Raw genomic sequence first — 26152 nt, forward strand, 5'->3', positions numbered from 1 at the left:
TGAATGACACCCTTCAGAGACAAGATATAAACAGTGTTGAGCTTGGTTAACTGCCCAGCAAAGCCATGCCCTAGGAAAAAGGGTATCAGGTAAGAACCCTAATAAAGATGCCATGGAAGTCCCCAAAAAGTATTTCAGACAAAGACAAAGACACTTAACGCTGCCTAAACGTAATAGTAAAAGCCTACTCTTCTAATATGAGGCACCACTATTCAAAGCAAACTCTAAAAGAAAACTGTATTCATGTATTCTTTTTCTGAGGTACCTCCTAGGAAAAAGGGAAAGCATGGAGTGAGCTAGATGTTCTTATCATTCAGTTGATTGGGGGAGGTGGAGAGGCAATGAGGTGGTCCAGTGGAAAGTGTGTCCTAGACTAGAGCTAGCAACACTTGATTTCGAATTTAGCGTGCGACACCTATCAGCCCAGCAAGTCATGGAACCTCTATGTTCTATGTTGCCTTCTGTGCTGCTGGAAGGAATTCCCCTGGATGATGAAATCACAGATCTTTCCCTGTCTGCTAAGCGGGTTGGAGCCAGGGCAGGGTAAGTGCTGACTTTTACGTAAGGAATTTTTTATGTACTTTATATACATTTTATATGATGCTGTCAGATTTAGAAATTCCTTACCCCACAACAACTCTTCAAGGTAGATAGTGCAAATATTAGTAACACCTTTTTGTAGAAGAGAAAATTAAGACTCAGAAAGGTGAAATAACTTTCCAAGAACTACAAAGCTAGCAATTATCTGAGTCAGGACTGGAACGCAGGTCCAAAACCAGTCTGTATACTTTCTACCAATATAATGCAACATTAAGAAATGTATCCACAGGAATGTGCTGGTAAGTGCTTAACAGCCATCTCTCTGGGGGAGAAATGTAAGCCGTTCATACTTTTAAGTTTAATAATATTCACCCTTCCTTAAATCCAGATAATCAACAAACAATAAATCAAGTCCTGGTGTGTAGTTTCTGCTGAGTTCCAAGGTTTAAATGCTTACGCTGAAACTTTAATGATTAGCCTTTGAGCTGGTTCAAGCTGGTTCCAGCACATGCCTACAGATTCACCAGCATCTCAGAAATTGCACCTGTCAGGTGCTAAGACTGGGCTCAATAGCAAGTTGGAGGTGCTTTTACCAAAAGGAAAGATTTTAGATCTCTAAGACCTTTGTAAGTATCTGAGAAATAGCCATGGAAAAGCTCTGGACAAGGGTAATGATAGTCAATGAATTATCACAGACTTTGAGATGAAGGAGGTGATAGTGGTGGTTTGGAAATTGGGGTCCATTTATATTTTGAAAAATATTACTTTTAACTATAGTGGCAACTCCTGACTATACTATGTCTGATAATCTTGAAAAGTATGTACAGTTAGGATTTGAGGATTTTGTTGATAAAGGGTAAGATGTAATAATACACATCCATTTTCTAGTGTTTCTGCTCTCCACACTCACTGAAAGGACAAGTTGACTTTTTAGAATAGAATGGAAGGAAGGAACAATTCACTCCACAAAGAAATGAAGTAGTCTATTCATCCAAAACTGTTCTTCACCAAACAGCTTTCTATTTTTCATGCTTTTGCTTACTATATTATTGATAATAAAACTACCTAATATATATAATCCTTTATCATAAAGCATTTTGCCTACCTCCCATTAAAGTAGTCATTATCCCTTTATCATTCAGGACTTCTGCTTTCCAACACTACACTTTTAGGATCCCTAAGTCTTGCCATCTTCAGTAGCCTTGAATCCTAAAGACCACTGTGATTTATCATCTGTCCTAAAGTTAAATATTCCTATATGTCTTTTCTTTCCAAATTATAATGTGAGATCATTGACAGTAGAAACTACCTTGGTTTTTTTCTGTTGTATTTGTACCTTATACCACAGTGCTTAATTCATAATAAGTGCTTAATAACTGGTTTTCATTTCATTTGAATATCTTGTTCAATTTTTATAAGCTATCATTATCCCCATTCTGCAGATGAAAAAAATTGAGACAGAGAGATTAAAAGATTTACTCAATATTACATGACTACTAAGGATCAGATGTGGGATTCAAACTCATTTTACTCCAAATCCAATGCTTCTTTTGTTCAATAAACAATACTTTCCCTTAACACATCCTCCTTTCTTGTGCATAGAATGTCCTTTCCCCTAATCTCCATCCTCTGAACTACTTTATCTCTATATATATATCTCTTACTATCAGTTCAAAATATATCTTTTTTGTTTTATAATCTACAATCTAGGACTATTTTCTCTTGCTAGGTTAATTTCATACTACCACTAAGGACTGACATAGAAATCTATGTAAAATGTTTTGAAAATTCACAAGAATGGAACTTCATAGTTTGCAATGCAAATTACATGCATTTCCTCATTTTATCCTGAGTATTATTACTTTTTTCCAGCTAAATTGTGCTTCAACCAAATCATATTACTCGCCCAGCCTTTAATTTCCTGCTTCCTTGTTCATGATGTCCCAATGATGTAAACTTGTCCCCTTTAATCTTTGGGGGGAAGGGTAGGAAAGAAATCTTTGTTACCTTCAATTCTCATACCTCATCACCTATGTCTGGGATACCTTCTTTCATTTTCCCCCTTCCTGTTCTTCACTTAGGAATTCTTTTATAACCCTTAAAGTATCATCTCCTCCATGAAGCTTTCAGTTAGAAATGCTCAGACAACACTTCAGAAGTCTCAGTGGAAAGGATGTTGAAAAAAAAAGAAATATCCAGTGAAGATTTCAGAAAACAAGTGATATTAGATGGATTTTAATGGATGGATCAGAATTTTAGGGGGTAGAATATAATCTGGATTGGCTCAATCAGAAGAGATGACAAATCACATTACTCCTTAGGTACAGTTCCAGAGTGGATGGCAAGGCCCAGGAATTCTGAAAGTGAATGAAGTAGAGTTATATGAAAAAGCTAAGTCCAAAAAGCAGTGCCAGATTGTGGAGGGCTGTGAATGCCAGGCAAAATAGTTTGAATTTACTGCAAAAACAGTAAGGAATTACTGACAAATTTTTAACAGAAGGGCCAAAACTATACATAAAGAAATCTAATCTAGCAGTAATATGACTGATGGATTGAAGTAATGAGAGAGTAAGAGGTGAAAGGATCACTTAATCCAGCTTTCTGAAGGTGAAAGGACCTTTTGGAAGGCTATTACAACAGTCTGGGAGGTGGACTAGTAAGAATAGAAATAGGTGTGAGAAATGGGTCAGAGATAGAACTGGCAGGATTTAGTAACTGATTAGATATGAGTGTTGAGAGAGACTGAGAAAAGAAGAAACAGAAAGTTAAAAAATGAAAAATTGGGTGAATGGTAGTACCATTGACATAAACCCTGAAGACAAAAAGAGGAGCAAGTATAAGAAGAAACATAAGCTTATTCTTTGATATGTCAAAATATCAATGACATATCCAGGTGGCAATGTCCTATATTCAAAGCAGAAATGAAGAGCTAAAACTCAGAAGTTAGGGAAGGAGATACAGATTTGGGGGTCATCTGCATAAAAGTAGTAACTGAAGTAATGGAGAGTGGATGAGCTTGCTAAGAGGAAATGAAGAAAGGAGAAGAGAATCAAAGAAAAAGAAGAAACAAAGGCCATAGCCAAAGAAGAGACAGAGGGGAGAACATCTTAAAGCCTATTTGACCAGTGTGCATAGAGCAAATGCATCCTATACCCAAAGAGAAGCTGCTTCTCTTCCAGGAAATAGACCAAGACACTTTGATACCCTGAACAAAAGATGCAAAAAATAACAGGGTATGTTTTCACCAGAAGGACATTAAATATTTTAAAGCAAAAACTTTCTTTCTGCATTTATACAAAAGCACAGGAAAAGGAGAGAAAGTAGAACAAGAGAACAGAAAAAAAACAAGGAATGACACAATGCAAAGGAAAAAAGCTCTGGAGGAGACTAGCTCTCCCCTTTGGGTCTTCTCTAATTATTCTTTTTTAGAAAGTTGAACTATCCTTATTTGAAATTATCAGGTATGTGCCAATGAATCACAAATCACTCCTCTCTCTAGCAGTCAACAACTATCATAAACACCACCACACCTTTAAATACCTCAGACATTTCCACTTGGATATCTACTCCTAGTCGCCTCAATATGACTAAGCTAACCAAAATAATATTTTTAAAATGAGTTATGACCTGCTGCAATTCCTGAATTTCCCTATCTCTGTCCATAAAACTGCTTGGTAGCATATAGTATTAAACTTGGAGTCAGAGGACTTCAATTCAAATGTTATCACTGCCATTTACTAAAGGATCCTGGGCATGTCCCATATCCTCTCAGGGTCTATTTACTCATCAGCCTAAAATGAGGAAGCTGGATTAAATGATCCTTTACAAATCATAAGCATAAAATCTCACATGATGGGAAAAGAAGGAAATAGGAGTGGAAGAAAGATGAGATAGAACTAGAAAGGTGAAACAGAACAAGTCCTGTTGATTCTTCCTTGTAGAGCCACTTGTTTGTCTTATCCTTTTATTTTATTACTGCTAGTACCTCATTCTACACCCTGATTATTCCATGCCTAGATTATTGAAATAATCTCCTAATTTTTTTTATCAATCTCTAGAGTCTTTCTAATCAAATCCATGCTCCCAAATAAATTTTCCTCGAACTTCACTTTGTTCCTATTAATTTTCTCAGAAATTTTCATTCCCATCAACTGGATAAACTCATTAGTCCAACATTTAAGAATCTTCACAGTTTGATCCCAGGATTTGATGTCTGACTTGTTCTATCTCACTTTTCCTCCCCTCCCCAAGATAAATCCACCACTCCAGCCAGCCAGATGTTCTAAACATGCCTATAATTCCCACTTTTGAACCTTTGTTGCACCTATGGAATTCCTCCCTATCTCCTTCAAGACAACTCAAATCCTACATATTTGAATATTCCTTATTTCTTTTATCATGCTAGCCCAAATAGCTGCTCCTCTCCTCTGAATTGCTACATCACTCTTTTGTCAATGACATGTAAATGGTACCAAGACTCTCTCTTCTTCACTTGCTGAATTCTTAGCTATTTTTTAAAGTCAGCTCAAACTGCCAAGAAACCAAACTTCAGGAAACCTTCCCTGTTTCCTCTATTGATTTTCTGCTCTCAGACCTTATAAGGTACTCTGCTTTGTTTTGTACCACTCTCATTTCATCATAGGACATTATATACTAAAGTTACTTTCATTAGTCTTAGTTTCCCTAATAGACTGTAAACTCCATGAGAGTAGGATTATCTTTTACCTAAATTTAGCATCTCATTTAATGCTCAGTCCAGGACTGCACACAATATAAAGCACTGTCAAATTATAACTGTCATGTTTATTAATAACTTTTTGAATACATATCGTTATCTTCCCAACTGTATCGTACCTTTTGAAACAGGGGCTTTTATGTCATTTGCATTTTTTGATTCCCCATGGTATTTAGCCTGTTTTGCCAATAATAAAGATTCAATGTTTTGAATGTCTAAGGAAAAGATGCTTTATTTCATCAATCAAATAATCCACAACAATCAATTGCCCAGAATTGTGCTGGAAATACAACCACACTAGTGAAACAATTCTTGTTCTTGAGATCCTTCATTAAACTGAGAAATACAGTAATTTAACAGATAGTATTTCACACACAGTATATATACACACACACACACATAGAATTTATACATAGAATATATAAAAAAATAAGTAGGTAGTGATGGAAGAGGTGGGAGAGACACTAACAACAGAGAATCAAGAAAATATCTCTTAAAGGAAGTGATATTGAAGATGAGCCTTGACAGGATCCAGGGGTTCAAGAGCTGGAAGTGAGGAGTGTGGACGATTCCACCCATGCAGTCACAAAGCAGGGAGATGGACTTTCACATGCTAAGCCTTATCCCTAATCTAGATGTTCTTTATCATGAATAGAGAATCTGTGAACTTAGATAGGAAAAGTTACACTTTTTATTTTCACTAACTCCTTCCTAACTGAAATTTAGCATTTCCATTCCTAGAATGGTAAGATGTACATTCCATTCACTAGACTGCCAAAGGAGTCCCTGACATAAAAAAAGGTTAAGAACCCGAGCCCTAATCCCTTTGTAGCAGGAGCCTATTTTGTAGCAGTCCATTCAAGGGGATTCTCTCTCCTGCCTAAATCTCACTGCTTAATTGCAGAACTGGGAGTTGACATTTTAGAGGGGTTCAAAGAAATTAAATAAGTAGTATCAAAAGGCATGTGTGGGTATAGTATACCAAAGACCACTGCATTTGATTGTCTCCTTCTCCATTAAGTAAAAACAAAACCCATCTAAGTCAAAGACTACTTGCCCATACCACCTTAAATAAGTAAATTGAAAAACAAATCACCATTAATTACATGTATTAAAAGACTACAGGTCTAATCCAACTCCTTTCTTTTACAGATGAGGCAACTGAGGTTCATATTCTAAAGCACATTCCTGGAAACCCAAATGGATTGCTTCATTCACAGAGGGAGCGAGCTAGATCTGAAGAATTGCATAGGAAACTAAACTTTTATTTTAAAAATAAACTGTTAAATTGTTTGAAGACAAAAGTAGCTCTTCCTGGAGCCAATTCTAAAACAGGGCATAAGAAGGGCAGATATTTTGAAACAAACTTTGGAGAGCTCATCAGAGCTGGAACGGACAGTGAAAAGAGATCCAGAACATCATAGAGAGCTGACTGTACAGCTTAGCCGAAAGTAACACACACTTGCAACAGAGGCTTTTTGGAAGCCAGGTTTTTTTTGTTTGGGTTTTGTTTTTTGTTTTTTAAGAGGCCCCCTCATATCGTGGAGGCCCTAGAGTGGATCTTGGTTAGCTTATACCTAAATCCAGCGCAATTCTCCCCAAGCCAGGAGAACAGGCGGCCCCATCCCCTGCACGCAGGGACGCCTTTGGAGTGGAGCGGGCGGGAACCGAGGGCTGGGTGGGCAGGGTCTGCTTCAGCCTGCAGCCGGCGGTTTGAGGCCCATCCCCTCTCCGGGCCAGGGCTGCAGTGAGTAAGGAGACCCTGCCCGGGAACCGGAGAATAACAGATTGTGCCAGACCGGCCAAGTCTGATTGAACTTGATTGAAAGTTAAAGCCCCTGAGAGGAGGCGCAGAGGAAAGGCACCGACGAGCTCCAGGGACGCGGGGCACGGGAGGAAAAATAAAAGAATGGACACCCACAGGGGCAAAGACACACGCACATAAACACAAGCGCGCACGCGTTCCCCCAGCCCCGAAGCAAGATCGCGGAGCCCAAACTCCCGGGCACCCAAGGTGACACACCCACTCGCCCGTGCCGCGCGCAAGCACTCACACACAGGACACACGGACACACGGACACACGCGCACACGCGCTCCTCCGGACCCCGGGCGGGAGCGCCCAGCAGGGAGGCCCCCGACACCGGGCGGGGAGAGGGCAGCGGCGGGAGGCGCGAGCTCCGGGCCGGGCGGGCGGCTCACCTGGCGGTCAGCGTCGGGAGCGGCCGCAGCGGCGCGCCTTGACTTGCCTTCCCCTGCCTGGCCGTGCCTCGCCTCGCCGCGCCTCCTCGTGCTTCCCGGAGCCCGGCAAGCGCTGCCCGCCGCCGCACGGATGGGCCCCCCGCCCTGGCCCCGGCTGTGCCCGCCGGCCCGGCTCCGGCTGCGGCTGCTCGGGCAGCGGGGTCAGGCACGCTGCGCTCCGGCTCCCGATTTCTGATCCCCGCTCCCGGCTACCTCCGTGCTGTCCCTCCTCCCTCTCCCGCTCCCCCGGCCTCCCGCTGTCAAAAGGCGCCCCCTCCTGCCTCCCCCTGGCGGCCGGCTCGGGCAAGGGCGTCCGCTCCTTGATATCCCCGGCGGACTGAAGCCAGAGGAGTTGTAGACCCCAGTGACTGAGAACGCACAAAGAAAAACTGTGGCTCAGGGGCCAGAGCTTTCCCTTCTCTCCCTCCTCCCTCCCTGAAAGACCCTTCCCTTTCCACTTCCCTCAAGGGATGACCGTGACTCGCAGAGAAAACACTTCTTAACCGTGTGACCCTAGGCAAGTCACTTAACTGCTGTCTGCCTCAGTTTCCCCAACTGTCAAATGAGAATAACAAATGCTATTTACCTCCCAGGATTGTTGTATCAAATGAGATAATTTTGTAAAATAATAATAAGTGCTTGGCACAGTATCTGGCACATAGTTTAGATGCTTGAAAAGTGTTTGGAGAGTGGGAGTGGAGAGGGAGAGACAAAGGGAAAGGAAGGAGGAGGGAGAGACAGAGACAGAGAGAGATAGAGAGGAAGGGAAGGGGAAAAGGAAGGAAGGAAGGAAGGAAGGAAGGAAGGAAGGAAGGAAAGAAGGAAGGAAGGAAGGAAGGAAGGAAGGAAGGAAGGAAGGAAGGAAGGAAGGAAGGAAGGAAGGAAGGAAGAAAGGAAAGGGAGGGAGGGAGGGAGGGAGGAGGGAGGAAGGAAGGAAGGAAGGAAAGAAGGGAGGGAGGAAGGAAGGAAGGAAGGAAGGAAGGAAGGGAGGGAGGGAGGGAGGGAGGGAGGAAGGAGAGAGGAGGGAGAAAAGAAAGAAAAAAGGAAGGGAGGGAAAGTCAGAAAGAAAGGAGGAAGGAGAGAGGAAAGAAGCTAGAGGTTCTGGGTTCAAATATTTTCTAATTGAAAGATCATTTACTTATAGATCATTTTACATTGGAGGAAAATGACACCTAGTGAGATGAAACAAATTGCCCAAGTTCACACAGGAAGTAGCTTAGATCAAGCATTGGATTGGAAGATGGAGGCTCTATGGTCAAATCCTGTTATTTTGTGTACTTTTCTGTCCTCATGACTTTAAATAAGTCAGTTTACTTTGTAAAACCTCAATTTATTTCTGTGTAAATTACCAAGTTTGGACTAAAGCTATGATCTTGTAATTCTTTCTAAGGAACAGAAGAGAACTGAGATCAGCTCATTCAAATCCATGGTCTCTTATCACATGCAATGCCAGTGCAAGAAGTGTTGGGAAAAGACTGAATGACTCCTAGGGTTCCAGCTATCTTGGTGACATTTGGGGGGTGCTAATCCTTTTGAAGAATTCCTGTTCTCGGTCTCTCTCTCTCTCCCTCCCTCCCTCCCTCCCTCCCTCCCTTGCTCTCTCTCCTTAGGAGGGTGATGCATCAGCCTGATTCATAGTTTCCCAGTGTTTCTCTACCATTTTCTAATACCTGCCTTTTAACATTCTCAGTCTTCTTGATGCATGAGCACTATTTTCTACTGAATCAGGAGAGGAGAGGGGGGGAAACGTCCAATGTCCTCCAGTATTTATGTTTTCTCTTTTGAGGGAGAGATCACTATCAGTAATAACTACAAATCAATTGATGACAACCATCCTACAAACTATAAGATATTTCAGATCTCAGTAGAAGTTACATATAAATTTTAATCAGATCCCCACATATTTTTGGAGCTCTCTTAACTTAGTTATTACTGATTAATTTACTATTTCTTGCCCACAAACCTAAAAAGGGATTCTGAGGTAAATTGAACAAAGAAATGTCATGAATCAATTGCCACTCAGGATAATTCAACTCCCATCTCTGACCCATAGTTCATTTACTCTCACATTGGGAATTTTCTAATTATACTAATTTCTCCAATCAAAGGGAGATAACAATACTACCTTTAACTGACATTTATATAATATTTTTAAACTTGCAAAGCAGTTAACTACATATTATCTCTTTTGAGTTTACAATAGTCCTGTGGAGTAAATTGTTGGTGATCTTCTTCTTTAAAATAATAATAGTTCTCTCTGGGAGAGCAGGTTTCTCGGGGAGGTTTTCTGGAAGCAGCCTTGGTTTTAGTTGAAAGTAAATAATCACCCAAAATCGCAGCCAGCTGATAAAAGTTCAGATCTTTTATTGTGTCCTTCAATATAGCCCGGTTAGCTCAGAGGCCTATCTCTCTGCTTGGTTCCAAGAGCTCTTGCAGCTTTGTCCTTTGCTTCTGCCTCTGCTTTCTTCAGCCTCCAGACAGCACCAAGGTGGAAGATGCAATGAATCTCTCTTGTCTCGGAGATAGAGCTTGTAGGCTTCCTCCTAGAGTGCTCCTCTCCGACCCCTGGGAATGTTCCCAAGTAACTCTCCTGAAGCTCTAAGAGCTTCCTCTATATATAAAAAATTATCTCCCAAAGGTTAACTCTTCCTTTGAGAGAATGGGATTCTGGATTATTTCCCAGAGTGCTCTCTGGCTCTAAGAACTTCAAGGGAGGTGTGAACACAAGCATTATTATCTATCAGTTGTACTTAGTACCTTGTTTCAAGTTCTGGCCCATAACAGCTCCTTGTAGGATCAGATTAATTATACTGAACCATGCTAAATTAGATAATTATTGTCTCTATCAACTCTAATGACTTAACAATTTGTAAATATTCCAACAGTAAACGATACTATTTTATATATATATATATATATATATATATATATATACATACATACATGTGTGGGTGATCCTCAGACTGTCAGATGTACTTCAAGCCCAGACTTTGCACCTATCAACAAGAAGTGAAATCCTTGTAGAGAAAGGACCAACCCTCCTCATCACCACTAGCAATAAGTGCTGACCAACTGCCACCCATAGACAGATAGGGAGGCAGCTCTCCCTAACCATCCCCAACAACTGACATTTAATTTCCACTTACATGACAGACAACCAACCTAGCTGAAGCATTAGGGTACCCCAAGAGAGATAGAATGCAGTGTGTTAAATAGTGCAAACTGTCACCAGCACCTTGACCACTAATTTCCCTAAGATCCTGATGGAATCAGTCCAGAACTCTGACCCCAAGAGCCTTATGAATAACAATGCTTCCAGTCCAATGTCTGGAGCCATCACTCTGGGAAGCAATCTTTGTGGAGATACAGCCTGGCAACTGCTCTTGCATGTGCTATAAACATGATTATTGAAAACCCAGAAAAGAAAGTTTGTGTAACCAAAGCCCTTAGGCTTTATCAAATGGTTCTATATCAGAAATTCTTATGATTTTAATGACAATAAATAAAAGGTATGATCATCTACTTTTCTGCTGCACCCAAAGGACACTGGGGTCCTTCCATCTAACTTGCAACTGAACCCTTCCATATATATTGTCTCTCCGTTAAAATGAGAGCTCCTTGACCAAAGGGACTATCTTATTTTGTTATTTGCCCTCAGAACAATGTTTTATACCATAGTAAACATCCCAAACATGCTTTATTCATTCATTTTACAGATAGGGAAATTGGGACTTAGGAATATGTGATTTGTAATATAACTTGTCAGGTCCCTCTAGATCCAAGTCCACCATTCTAACCACTTTGGCAATCTTATCAAGTCTACAGACTTTTTCTCAGAATACTTTGTTGTCTATATTCATAATTGAAGGAAATGCTAGATTTCAATTAGAATTTAATGTAATAAAGATTTATTTTTCCCATCTGAGATCACAGACTTCTTAAAAATCTTTTTTTTTTTAAAAAAAAAGCTTTTTATTTTTCAAAATATATATGAATTTAGTATTCAACATTCACCCCTGCAAAACCTTGCATTTCAAATTTTTCTCCCCCCTTCCCAATCTCCCCTCTCCCTTGAATAGCAAGTAATCCAATATAGGTTAAACATATGTAATTCTTTTAAATATATTTCCACATTTATCATGCTGCACAAAGAAAAATCAGGATCAAAAAGAAAAAAAAGGGAGAAAAATAAAGCAAGCTTACAATAACAAAAAGGTGAAAAGTCTATACTGTGATCCACATTCAGTCCCCACAGTCCTTTCTAGATGCAGATGGTTCTATCACAAGTCTATTGAAATTGACCTGAATCATATCATTGTTGAAAAGAGCCAAGTTCATCAGAGTTTATTGTCATATTGTCTTCATGTTGCTGTGTACAATGTTATGTTGGTTCTTACTTCACTTAGCATCAGTCCAGGTAAGTCTTTCCAAGCCTTACTGAAATCATCCTGTTCATCATTTCTTCTGGAACAATAATACTGTATTATATTCATATACCATAATTTATTCAGGCATTCCCCAACTGATGAACATCCACTCAGTTTCCAATTCTTTGCCACTACAAACATTTTTGTATATGTGGGTCTTTTTCCCTTTTTGTGATCTCTTTGGGATACAGACTTAGTAGAGACACTGCTGAATCAAAGTTGGATAATTCTTTGGGCATAGTACCAAATTGTTCTCCAGAATAGTTCATAACTCCACCAATAATGTATTAGTGTCCCAGTTTTCCCAGACCCTCTCCAACATTTATCATTATCTTTTCCTGGCATCTTAGTCAATCTGAGAGGTGTGAAGTGATGCCTCAGAGTAGTTTTAATTTGCATTTCTTTAATTAATAGTGATTTAGAGCATTTTTTCATATGACTAAAAATGGTTTTAATTTTATCTGAAAATTGTCTGTATCCTTTGACTACTTATCAATTGGGAAATGGCTTGTATTCTTATAAATTTGAGTCAATTCTCCATATATTTTAGAAATGAGGCCTCTATCAGAAACATTGCATGTAAAAAAAAATTCCCAGTTCTCTGCTATCCTTCTAATCTTGGCTTCATTGGTTTTGTTTGTATAAAACCTTTTTTAATTTAATATAGTCAAAATTAGCCACTTTGCATTTCATAATGTTCTCTAGTTCTTCTTTGACTATAAATTCCTTCCTTCTTCATAGATCTGAGAGGCAAATTGTCCCTTTCTTTTCTAATTTTCTTACAATATCACTCTTTATGTCTAAGCCATGAACCCATTTCAACCTTATCTTGATATAGGGTGTTTAGGTGTTAGACCCCTTAAAAATCTATCCATGCTAATATGACATATTGGAGAGGATGGGGAGAAACTAGAACACTAATGAATTTTTGGTGGAGTTGTAAACTAATCCAGCCATTCAGAAACTAGGCATTGATCCATACTTAACGCTGTACACCAAGATAAGGTCAAAATGGGTTCATGACCTAGGCATAAAGAATGAAATTATTAATAACTTAGAGGAACACAGGAGAGTTTACCTCTCAGACCTGTGGAAGGGGAAGGTCTTTATGACCAAAGCAGAACTAGAGATCATTACTGATCACAAAATAGAAAATTTCGATTATACCGAACTGAAAAGTTTTGTACAAACAAAACTAATGCAGACAAGATTAGAAGGGAAGCAATAAACTGGGAAAATATTTTTACAGTCAAAGGTTCTGATAAAGGCCTCATTTCCAAAATATATAGAGAAATAACTCTAATTTATAAAAAATCAAGCCATTCTCCAATTGAAAAATGGTCAAAGGATATGAACAGACAATTCTCAGATGAAGAAATTGAAACTATTTCTAGTCATATGAAAAGATGCTCCAAGTCATTATTAATCAGAGAAATGCAAATTAAGACAACTCTAAGATACCACTACACACCTGTCAGATTGGCTAAGATGACAGGAAAAATAATGATGATTGTTGGAGGGATGCGGGAAAACTGGGACATTGATGCATTGTTGGTGGAGTTGTGAACGAATCCAACCATTTTGGAGAGTAGTTTGGAACTATGCTCAAAAAGTTATCAAACTGTGCATACCCTTTGATCCAGCAGTGTTACTACTGGGATTATATCCCAAAGAGATTATAAAGAAGGGAAAGGGACCTGTATGTGCACGAATGTTTGTGGCAGCCCTTTTGTAGTGGCTAAAAACTGGAAACTGAATGGATGTCCATCAGTTGGAGAATGGCTGAATAAATTGTGGTATATGAATATTATGGAATATTACTGTTCTGTAAGAAATGACCAACAGGATGATTTCAGAAAGGCCTGGAGAGACTTACACGAACTGATGCTGAGTGAAATGAGCAGGACCAGGAGATCATTATATACTTCAACAACAATACTAGATGATGACCAGTTCTGATGGACCAGGCCATCCTCAGCAACGAGATCAACCAAATCATTTCCAATGGAGCAGTAATGAACTGAACCAGCTATGCCCAGAAAAAGAACTCTGGGAGATGACTAAAACCATTACATTGAATTCCCAATCCCTATATTTATGCACACCTGCATTTTTGATTTCCTTCACAAGCTAATTGTACAATATTTCAGAGTCTGATTCTTTTTGTACAGCAAAATAACGTTTTGGTCATGTATACTTATTGTGTTTCTAATTTATATTTTAATATATTTAACATCTACTGGTCATCCTGCCATCTGGGGAGGAGGTGGGGGTAAGAGGTGAAAAATTGGAACAAGAGGTTTGGCAATTGTTAATGCTGTAAAGTTACCCATGCATATATCCTGTAAATAAAAGGCTATTAAATAAAAAAAAAAAAATGAAGTGAAAAAAAAAAAAGAAAAACTAATCCAGCCATTCTGGAGAGCAATTTGGAACTGTGCGCAAAGGGCTATAAAACTGCATATCCACCAATACCACTAAGTCTATGTCCCAAAGAAATAAAGAATGAAGAAGAACCCACATGCAAAAAAAAATTTATAACAGCTCTCTTTGTGGTGGCAAAAAATTAGACATCAAAGGTATGGATTCCATCAATTGGGGAATAGTTGAACAAATTGTAGTATGTGAATGTAATAGAATACTATTGTTCTATAAGAAGTGATGCTCAGGTGGATTTCAGAAAAACTTGGCAAGATTTACATGCAATGATAGAGAGTGAAGTGAGTAGCACCAGGAGAACATTTACATAGTAACAGCAACATTTTGCTATTATCAACTTGGATAAACTTAGCTTTTCTCAACAACACAATAATCTAAGAAAATTCTAAAAGCCTCATGATGAAAAATACTATCTAGATAGAGAGAAAGAACCATGGAGTTTGAATTCAGATTGAAACATACTATTTTCACTTTTTTGCTGGGTTTTTTTCTTTTTCATGACTTTTCCCCTTTTGTTCTGATTCTTCAACATTAGTAATATGGAAATATGTTTTAAAAAATGATATTATATATATATATGTACATATATATATATATATATATATATATATATATATATATACTATATCAGATTGCTTGCTGTCTTGGGGAGGGAGAAAAAATAGAAATTAAAATCTTATAAATGTAATTTTTTTTTTTACCTATAATTGGAAAAAAATACTATTAAGTGGGAAGGGAGAAGAAAAATCTATCCATGGACCTATTGGAGACCCCAGGTTAAGAATGCCTTGCTGCAGCTATGACTGAAGAAAAAGAAGATGACGGAAACAAAATTAAGAGGATACCCAACCAATAAAGCTGAATATTCTGAAGAAGTAGCCATGTCATCATGGACAAGTTGCTTAATGTATCTGAGCCATTACCTATAGGATAGGAATGATAACAACTGTAATACTATTTCACAGATAGGTTGTTGTAAGGTCAAATGAGATAAATTATGTGTAGCCATCCATATATTATATATATATGTGTGTGTGTGTGTGTGTGTGTGTGTCTCTATATGTGGTTCACAGAATAGTATGAAAAGATATTTCTTGAGTCTTTTCCATTCACCCTTTTCCAAGGGGGACTTTGATTCCTACTGAGAGGAGGTAAAGCAAAAAGCTAGGGCACTGAGGATGAACACTCAAAAGAACACTTTTCAGATAAGGAGTAGTAGGCTCAAATTATATTTATCTACCCCCTATACATATTGTTAGTCTAGAAGAAATCATTTTTACCTTCAAGTTGGACTACGGGTCCTTTATGAGTGAAAGAATGCCTGAAATTTATATATCTAAAAAACTCATTTCCCACCAAATTCTAGTTACACAAAGACAATATACAAAGAATAATAATAATAATAAAAAAAAACCCTCCAAGTCTAGAGCAAACAGAAACAGGTAAAAATATGTCTCACAATACCCAGAGTGAATGAACTTTCCCAATGACAGCAAGATAATGCAAGTCAAATGAAAGTGTACACAGATCTCATCCAAGGAAAAATTCCCAAAAGTCTCTACTGTCAGAAAAAGAGGATAAAGATATTTTAAAATGCCAACTCCTCTACATATTAGCTTTTTCCCAGAGTCTTTCCCTTCTGGTTTCTTTCTCTTAAGGGAATTTCAAATCATGCATTTTTTTCTCTCAAAGCTGGAAGTCAGAAAAACCAAATTTTCTCCTCTCCCAAACTCTTATGCAGAGGCAGAGTATTGAATAATCATTCTTCACCAAAGAGGAAAATCTTGTAAAGATGGACTTGAGCCCAAAGTTACATATTTAAGATGTTTTGCAGACTTTAAAGTGTCTATTATATGGTCAGCTCTGGAATAGGTACTGCAGCAGATACAGAAATAGAAACCTAGTTTCTGTCCTCCAAGACCTTGTAATTTTGTTTGGAAAAGAATATCAACAGTGAAAAAGCAAATAAGATAAACATAGATAACACACACACAGACATTTATATGTGTATATATGCATTGTGTATATGTACATATGTAAAGATATGTTAACTATACACGTCTATATACATATATACATGCATTGTACACGTGTATATATACACACATATGTTCATACACATAGAGATTATAACTGTGTATATAATCTTAAATGGATTTACCTAAAGAAAAGATCAAGGAGACCTAAGTAGTCAGAGGAAAGGGGACAAGACTTCACAGCCTATAAAGATGAGTAAAATTCCACTGGGTGGAGAGGACAGAGAGAACCATTGGGGGAGAGAGTGAAAAACAACCTGAGCAAAGCCTAGGGGAGGGCATAAGCTTGCTCTGTGCTGGGAATCCTTGGGAAGCTTGACCTGACTATAACAAAGAGTACTCAGTAGAGAGCAGTGTGAGACATGAGATTGGATAGAATGAAGCCAAATTGTGGAGAGGCTGAAAATCAGGCTTAAATTTGAGTTTTCTGTTTTAGGAAATAAGGGTTCTTTAAAAAAATATTCTTCCTCCTGCCCAAAGTGAAGAATTGAAAAGGACTGCAGAGGCACTTCAAATCAGAATTGTCCATGATCCAAGGAAAACCTGAATCCTGAGTATTTTCAAGGTGAAACAAAAACTTGTAGGGGTATTTTTGAAAATGCAGGTGCCTACCATGTAACAATGAAGGTAATGTTCCCAAGTGACCTGGCCACAGAAGAGGCAGGTGTGGCCAAAACTGTGGAGGAAGCCCAGGACCAAGAAGAATAAATGCAATAGCAGCACTTTACAATATTTTAACACTTTAGGGGTTTCAAAGTGCTTTACATAAATCAACTCATTTCATCCTTCCAACAACAATATGAAACATGGTCAATAGATCAAGTTTTATTAACTTCATTTTACAAATATAATGTAATAGTAATGGGGGAAAGGGGTGAAGATATATTAGGAGTTAAAGACAAGAAGAGAAAATGGCAGCCCCAAGAGACAGAATCAAATGGAATAGGATTCAGGCCATTTAAATTCTTACCTTTTATCAAAGTCAAGAAGATGCTCTCCAAAATTGTCTAGTACGTGAGAGTTAACAAAGATTCTTCATGTCCATTAATTCAAATTAACCAGCACAACAACCCTCTCAGGACTACATTATTTTCCCCATTTGAAAGATGTCAAAAACATAAAGACTTTCAAAATGTCACATAGCAAAGAAATAGCAAAGCCCAGGTTAAACCCCAGGGAGCATAACTCCATGTCATTTATATTATTGGTTCAAAAGTGGGAAGAGGAAATAATAAAATTCATTAAGTTTGATGAAGCATTTTAAGATTTACCAAGGGCTTTCCTCACAAAAGTTTTGTGACATTGTGATGTTGATATAGGGAGTATTTGACTGGGAAACTGGTTTGGTAGAAAGAATATGCTGAATTTGGAGTTAGGAGCCCTAGTAAAATTCTAACTGTGAGAGCTATGTGGCCATGGGCAAATCCCTTTACCTGTGCGAACTTCAATGTCCTTCTCTATCAAATGAAAATAACATTTATATCTCCTTCCTTTCAGGGTTGGTTAAAAAAAAAAAAAAAAGCTTTGAAATCCTTCGAACAGAGTACAAATTCTGTATATGCACACACTCATACATAGACATACACACAATACATACATGTGTGAAATAGATGTGTTTACATGTTTACATGCATGTGCATATATATTCTACACTTATAACCCTGAAAACTAGACCTAGACATTAACATACATAGACATTATGTATGTGTTTGTACAGGCTTATGCATATGTGTGCATATATAAATGTAAATGTAGGTATATGCATATTTTTGGACCTATATTTTTATATAAAACACATGTATACATATAATGATTTATTACTGTGTACATATTCCTGTATTATCTTAAGTATATCCAGTCGCTAGAATTAGACTCCAGGACTCTTGTTCCTCAAAGTCTCACTGCTGGGCTAATTTCAACACCCTGCCTAGATTTCTGAACTCCTGCATGTCCAAGGTTCATGTTCCTGCCCGTATCAGAGGCACTCCACTTGCTATACCAAGTAGATAAAATAAAATAACAAAATTGAAGACCCAGTCTGGTTTCCCAGGGAACATATGACCCCAGAGAGTTTCTAAGATCTCCTTGCCACATGATCTCAACTTGTTCCCTCAGAAGTAAATTCCACAAAACCCCTGGCTGGATGATTCTGACTATTTTAAAGATCCCAACAGTTCCAACTACCCTGCCAAGGGAAGAAGGTCCCCACCAAGCAGGAGGCAGGCTAATGCAAAATGTTCACGCATTCTCTAATCTCCTGAAAGCAACTTCCTCTCATCTTCCACGTGGATGACAATATCTTAGCAAAATGATTGTGCCAGACCCTCAGGACTGATATAATTATGAAATTTTTCCAAGACTTTGTCATGGAATAAAGGGGGGCTTGGAGAATCTACCAAGCCTTAATGGCTTCACATATGGGATCAACAAGTTTATATGCCTATTTTGGTGAATCATAACTAAATTCAGAGAGGTTTATCTCCAGCATGGCCAAAGGTAATGACTTTTTTAACCACAGCAATTTAGTCCTTAATTTTAAAAAATAGTGATGTGAGTCAGTAGGGGTGGTTCTATTCCTATTGATGAAATCACAGATCCTTCAATGAATTGATCAGCAAGCATTTATTAATTACCTACTATGAGCAGAACCAGGCTTCCCATGGTAGGCCCAAGAAATACAAAAATAAAAATGAAGTGGTTTCTGCTCACAATGTTGTTATATTCTATTATGGAAAAACAACATGTATAGCATACAGTTGGGTTAAGGAGAAGGAGAATTTAGGAACAACTAGAGAAATCAGAAATAATCTTATGTAGAAGACAGTACTTGAGCTGAGTTTTAAAGCCTTCGAATGAAGGCTTCCAGGAGTGAGAAGTGAGTACATTTCTAGATTGAGGTGAGGTACCTCATGTGGGAAACAGACAAAAGGACAAGTTGGCTGAGCTGAAAAAGTTCATGAAGAAAAATGACATTTAATAATCAAGTATACAGATTTAATAGAAAGGTAGGAGAGATGGCCAATATATATTAGTCTTGTCCCCATTTTACAGAGGCAAAAAACTGAGGTTTCTTGTCTTACAGTCATATTATGAATATCAGAGGCAAAATTCAAGTCTAGGAATCCCAAAAATAAGAGCAGTATTCTTTCCACAACACTGCCTTAGATTATTTGGAATAATCAGAGTGTTTAGAATTCCAAAAAGGCATGGTGTGCCAGGTAATGCTAAGCTCCACATGGTGAATACAGACTTGATAACCTTAGGGAGAAACACAGCCCTAAATACCTGCTGATACTAGGAAAATTTTAAGCAGTTTTTGATTTAGAGACCCTTCTGCTTATGTAATCACCTTCACTTTACAGGTCACAATGGATTAAAATTTTAAGCAGGTAATGAGCCCTGAGAGCAGTCTTCCCAAAGAAAATTCCCAAATTTTATGCCAACATCCTGGAAGCCTTAGTAAACCAAAGAAAGGGAGAAATCATAATGGGAAAACTCCAAGAAACTAAGAAGATTCCTTGATGCTTTCCCAGGGATTCTTTAAAACTACCTTCTATGGCAAGAAACTGAAAATTGAGTGGATGCCCATCAGTTAGAGAATGGCTGAATAAGGTATGGTATATAAATGTTAGGGAATATTATTGTTCTGTAAGAAACACTAAGCAGGATGATTTCAGAGGGGCCTGGAGAAAGCTAAAGGAGCTGATGCTGAGTGAAATGAGCAGAACTAGTAGATAACACGGAAACAACAAAATTATATGATGGTCGATTCTGATGGACATGGCTCTCTTCAACAATGAGATGATTCAGATCAGTTCCAATGATCTATTAGAGAGCCATCTATACCCAGAGAGAGGACTGTGGGAACTGAGTGGTTCACAACATAGCATTTTCATTCTTTTTGTTCTTTGCTGGCATTTTATTTTCTTTCTTATTTTTTCCAGTTTGATTTGATTTTTCTTGTGCAGGAAGATAATTGTATAAATATGTATGCATATATTGGATTTAACATATATTTATATTTATATTTATATTTACCATGTTTAACATATATTTATTTGCCATCTGGGGAGGGGGTAAGGAAGGGCAGGAAAATTGGAACGCAAAGTTTTGTAAGAGTTAGTGTTGAAGAATTATTCATGCATATGTTTTGAAAAACAAAAAAAATGTTTAATAATAATAATAATAAACTACTTTGTAAACAACTACAAAAAATTTACCAACCCACAAAAAAATAGTTTTTACAAGATCTGTCCTCTTTACTATTCATTTGGAATAAACTTGTCTGGAACTGATATTATAGTTATATTGTATATATTATAGTATGAGACAGTATAGTATAAAGATACTAGTTTACAACCAAATATAAAGAGTTAGTCTGTAAACATTATGAAAAATAGATCATATGATCTAGGAGATTAAAAGGCTGGAAATTTGACTTATATATTCACTCTATCATTAACTTCCTAAGTGGAGAAGATTCTAAGTCACTTAGAAAGTGGCTTGAATCAGGCAAAATGGGATCATATAGCTCTCTCGTTTCTTAAAATGAGCTCCCTAGATGCCACATGAATGGAAGGAATGTCTACAAAAATATTTAAAGAATGAAGCATAATGGGAAGAAAACCTGGGATCAACCCTGGTTATATGGCATTGGAAGTGTCACCTCATTTTCTCATTTGTAAAATGAAGACAGAATGAGGAAAGAAGACTCTTGTATCCTTCACAGGTCTAAATGCTGGGAAACCCCCAAAAGTATTAACTATCTATAACTTTTAAACTATAAACTGAGAACTCAAAGAGGGGGCCATGATTTGAAACAGAATTGCTAAAGGGTACAAATGAGAATAGAACCCAGGTCTCCTGCATGCTAAAGCCAATATTACTTCTATCAGATTACACTACCCTCATTTGAACATCTTTAAAATTCCCTTCACTTACAAGGTCATTAAATGAAGGTTTTTCATGCTAAGCAAGACATACTATTCTCCCACTATCTCCACCCCCTGATCTTAGTTTTTTTCTTATGATTTGTGAGTTTCTCTTTAAATCTCACTTTGCTACAGTCTCATATCTTTCAAGTGCCAGTTGAAATAAGGAATTGTCCTTCATGGAAAATATTGTCCTATAAGTATAATTTGGGAAGGAAAAAAAGTATCAACTTTAAAGAGACCAATGGAATCCCAACCTCCACATACTTAAACTGAGAGAGTTGTCCTCTGAATATGTGCAATGACTATCAAAAGATATCAGAAAGGGGCAGCTAGGTGTCTCAGTGGATAGAGCACCAGTCCTGAAGTCAGGAGGACCTGAGTTCAAATCTGGTCTCAGACACGTAACACTTCCTGTGTGACCCTGGGCAAGTCATTTCACCCCAATTGCCTCAGGGGAAAAAAATCTCATTGAATTATTGAAGCAAATAAGCAGAATCAAGTAGGGGTCAAAGCTCATTTTTAATGCCAAATATCCAGGTATCAGCAGTAAGTTGATAATTCACAACTTGACCTCCAAAAATACACAACCCATTTTAAAATTTAATCTGCATTAATTTCATTTTCTCCATCACTTTCATAAATCTAGAAATCAACAAAATAATAAATCAAACTCTAATTTTCCAATTCCCAAGATATAAATGGCTCACATTGAAAATTAATCCACCAACTTTCCTGTCAGTTATAACTGGCTCTCTACATGGATCCTTTTCATCCAAATCCAACACTGTTTCAATGTATCATATACCTCCTATACTTATGATTCTCATATGCTTATGATTCTCTTTGCCTTCCACATGAGTCTGTCCTTCAGGAAAATTCCTAATTAGCCCCTTTTCAGGCTTATTATCCAAAAAAATCATTTACTGAGTCCCAGTCCTGCAAAAGCCAATGAACCTTTCTTTAGGTTTTAGGTTTCTTTAAGCCCTACCTTTGGGCCTCAGTTTTTCTTTCTGTAAAGTTGAAGGAGCTCTGTAATTCCCATCAAGGTCTTAATTCCTAAAAACAATGTCCTGCAATTCACCATTTCATAAACCATGATTTTTTTGAATATTAGAGCCAGAGATTTTTAGTTTCCAAACACTTTTTCTTTTTGATCTGAGCAGACTTTCCATGGCATCTTCTAAATAGATGTCCAAACTGCTCGGTCTGGCTGTAGAGCTTTGTTTTATATTCCCAGTTCTTTTATCTTTATATTTTCTTGGTAAAATCACCAAATCCCATGAGCTTAATTATTCCCTCTATGCTAATGACCCCCTATTACCCATTATTTAATAGACATCTTAAAATGCTGCTTCTAAAGACATTTCAAAGTCAAATAATTTTATGAGTCAGAAACTGTGCTAATATATTTCACAATATCATCTCCTTTGATCCTTTCAACAACTCTAGGAGATAGATGTTATTATCCCCATTTTACAATTGAGGAAACTGAGTGGCTTAGCAAAGCTAGTACCTCTCTGAGGTAAATTTTGATCTCAGGACTTTCTAACTTCAGGCTCAGTACTCTATGAACTGCACCACCTGCCTACTTGAAATAGATGTCCATCTCAAAGAGATAATCCTGGATCTGACCTGTCCCAGAATGCTCTGCCCAAAGTCATCAGCACAGATAGAATGACCTTGCCACTGCCCTTTTCTCTGAGGGTTCTGATTTGTGTAGCTCAGTTGTATTCTCTTACAGAGAACTATTGAGACCGAATATGGATTAAAGCATAGTATTTTCACCTCTTTTTTGTTTGCTAGTTTTCTTTTTCATGGTTTTTTCCCTTTTGATCTGATATGTCTTTCACAATATGACAAATATAGACATGTTTAAAAGAATCCCGTATGTTTAACCTCTATCAGATTACTTATTGTCTTGGGGGAGAGGACAGGAAGGGAAAGGAAAGAAAGGAAGAGAGAAAAATTCTGAACACAAAGTCTTATAAAAATGAATATTGAAGTTTATCTTTAAATGTATTTGGAAAACAAAACAAAACAAAAACTGTATTCTCCAAGCTTGGGCTCAAATACACTTTCACCAAACTACTTTTCTTTGACTATTCTTCATAGCATTCCCATGATAAAAATGCATCTGAGACCCAGCTCAGAGCATGCAGCTGAGAAAAAAAGAGTCATACTCTTCAGGTAGGACAAAATCTGGCAAGAGGTAGTTTATCTAGCTGGTACCTCTAAATAGAGCTGCTTTGGGCATCCCAGATCTTTCCTGTGCTTAGTGTCATTTGGAACAAAGTATGAACTCAACTGATCAAATAGAGAGGAAGCTGCCACCCTTCTTTAAAAAGCATATACAAGACAAAAAGGGATCAAGATGCTTTACTTCTAAGCCTTTCTGGACATTGGGGACATGAAAAGGAAAAGCTGCATCTTCTCAAGTTCAACATCAAGTCACTTCTTCAAATGTGGCCATTTGACGTTCTTAGAACAAGATGGTGTATTTGTAGCTCCTGAAAAATCCACTCTGTTGTCTGTAACTGGGGCTTGTCAGTTCTGAGAGATCATTGTGCTCATTAGGCCAAGGTCATGGAGTAACTGGGTGGGCCAGTTAGCTTCCCTCAGATTCAGCTGTCTGGAGAGGAAGCCCTAACCCCAGCCAGCTGTCTTGAAAATGCAGACCATTTGTCAAAGATGGGGCCTGACTTATAAGGGGCAAAAGTGTAAAATCTGAGGAACCCTGGGAAAGGCCACTTTTCTTTATCTCCATCCCTACATTTTTTGCCTAATGCTTCAAATTCCATCAATAGAAATTCAGTCCTTTGGGGCTGCATATTATTTCAAGGCAATCAGTCTTAAAATGTAAATACATTAAGTGAAAGAGTAATACATTAAGCTATTAACCATTCTTAATACATTGGAGGTGAATAACAATGGCCTGTTTACTTGGGACTTTACAATTTTAAAACCTTCTAAAAATCCAGTCAAGATAGAGTCCTTGTTACCTTGTTACCTCCATTTTATATAAAATGAAAGAGAACTTTAATAAGAGGTAGTAAAATCTGAGGCTAGTCACTTTGGACATCACTTAACCTCTCAGCAGTCAAGGCAATTCTTTTAAGATTCTAAATTTCAGAGAAGGTGCCCATTTGCAATACCTAGAGGATGTTTTCTTTCCTGAGGTTGCCAGTGATATTGATGTAAAAGGACTGCGTCCCCCTGATCTTTGGGGGGTCTGGGTGGACCTGGGTTGGAAAAACCCTGAATCGCAACCCCTCTAAACCTTTGGGAGCATCCCCACCCTCCTACTTGATTCCCAGGGGAAACTCCCACAATAATCCCCACCTGCAATTCATTTGGAGATCTTGGCCTGGGGCTTAATTACCACCCATTATTGACCTGGAAATTAGTCCCTCAATTCATCTGAATTATAGCCCAAGGCCATGGAAACCTAAATATAATCGAGGCTCTGTATCCCAGCCTTTGCTAATTCCTAATCAGGAGCTAGCCCACTGAGAGAAAGTTGGTTCAATGAAAATAAACCCATTTCTGTCAAAGACCTCACTTGGAGATTGGGACTGCAAATTCTTTCACAGGTTCCATGGGCCTGGGGACCCCCATTGCTGTTAGGATATCCTCACTTCTCAACAACATCATAGAACCATTTCTTATCCCTTCCTAGAGAAAAAAAATGTAAGGTCCTATGTGTTTTCTCTTATTTTATGACCCTAATGGTAACTCTCAGAGAACAGAGCAAGATCCTAAAGGAATTAGAGAGTGTATAGAAGTGCTGATGGGAATGAAGTTCAGAGCATTGGATCCTTTATGGGAGACAGGAAGGGAAGGGAAGGAGAGAAGAGGAGAGAACACTGAAGCATAGGAGGAGGGATACAGAAAGACACAGGTATACAAAAGACCAATTTTCCTTATTTCTAGTCTAATGCTAAACTTTGCCCAAGACCCATCAAGTCACATCAAGACAGCAAATATTTACAAAATATTCACCATGTGCCAGTATTGTACCACAGTTTTCTTTTAATGTACTGACCCAGTTTCCCTAATTGTCCTATTCAGTTACTCTGCCTCAGGTTATAACCATTCTCTCATTGTTTGATAGGATAAAGGTCTTATATCTTAGACCTTAGGCTATACTTATTTCCTCTTAATGTTTAATGGGATAAAGGTCTTTATCCATTTTAGATGTCATTAGAATATCAGGAGCCTCTGCACCAGTACCTCCCATTATGTCATTGTTCTTGTTACCTTATAAAAGAATCTTGTTATCCAACATTCACGGCTGGATTCTTTAAGACGATAGTCTTGTTCAGTCCTGGGACCAAACATGGACCCATTTGGTCCCAGTAAATCTCTCCATTTAATAAACTATTAAATTGTTCTCTAATCTCTATCTTGCTCAGTTTCTCCGGCATTACACCAGGGATACAAAGAAAAGCAAGTGATAAGTCCCATTTCTAAGAACTCTATAATGGGGGAGATAGCATGAAATAGAAAAAAATGATATACATAGGGGATAATTGGAGATAATTCCAAAGGAAAGGCATAAAGATGAAGGATGACTCACAAAGGCTTATTGTAGAAAATAGGACCTTAGCTGAAACTTTAAGAAAGTTTAAGAAACCAAGAGGTAGAAATGAGGAAGAAGAGAGCTCCGGTATGGGGGAACAACCAGAAGAGGTAATGAGATTGACATCCAGCACCAAATAATGAGATTTAAAGTGTAGGCAATTTGCACCAAATGATGAGATTAGTGTAGACACCAAATGTTGGGGTTTGGCCAAGAATTCACA

The 26152-nt window shown here is 38.0% G+C and overlaps 1 protein-coding gene across 1 annotated transcript in view; it reads right to left on the reverse strand.

The window, feature by feature from the left end:
* The window catches only part of THSD4 (thrombospondin type 1 domain containing 4), an 850332-nt gene extending 842579 nt beyond the window's left edge, over positions 1-7753 (reverse strand). The window contains exon 1 of the mRNA XM_031955286.1: positions 7476-7753. The gene's annotated coding sequence lies outside the window, so the exon portion shown is untranslated. The remainder of the gene's footprint in view (positions 1-7475) is intronic.
* Between the last annotated feature and the right edge of the window lie 18399 nt (positions 7754-26152).

This window comes from Sarcophilus harrisii, chromosome 2 (genome assembly GCF_902635505.1).
Source record: "Sarcophilus harrisii chromosome 2, mSarHar1.11, whole genome shotgun sequence".
NCBI lineage: Eukaryota > Metazoa > Chordata > Mammalia > Dasyuromorphia > Dasyuridae > Sarcophilus > Sarcophilus harrisii.